Here is a 607-nt window from a genome sequence, read left to right as displayed (position 1 = left end):
ATATATTTTGTTGAAATTACGATGATTGCGTGTGATTAAGTTAATTAAATTTTCACCGACGACCAACAAACAAAAAAAGTAAGTCTACGCAAATAATTTAAAGCGCCCATTTGATTAGCTCCGCATTCATTTCTTCAACATCGTCCAAAATTTTATATGGCGGCTTGGCTTCTCAAGACGAGCCATTTTATTATTATTTTATTTATTTATTTATTATTATTATTATTATTACTACTCCAGCCAATGAAATTACCTTCGAAAAGAAAAACATGCAATATATCTTAATTTATTTTGGTTTGGGTTTCAGGCCACCCACGTATATATATATTTTTTGATAACGCACTCACGTATAACTTAAGTTTATATAATATATGTATCCATCAGTCACGATATGCAAGACCCATTGCCAATCCATATATATATATATATATATATATATATAGTTGTCCCGAGTATTTCATGAAATTTGTTTATACAAAAGAGCTGAGTGCATCATAGAATCACTTGACATTCCCATTTCATTTGATACATTACTATGCAAATGCGACCATATATATTTACCACCAAACCTAATTTCTGGTTCATTTGCCATGTTATCTTATAGGGA

Source organism: Tarenaya hassleriana, unplaced genomic scaffold, assembly GCF_000463585.1.
Source record: "Tarenaya hassleriana unplaced genomic scaffold, ASM46358v1 Cleome12, whole genome shotgun sequence".
NCBI lineage: Eukaryota > Viridiplantae > Streptophyta > Magnoliopsida > Brassicales > Cleomaceae > Tarenaya > Tarenaya hassleriana.
Note: the sequence above shows the minus strand (reverse complement) of the source record.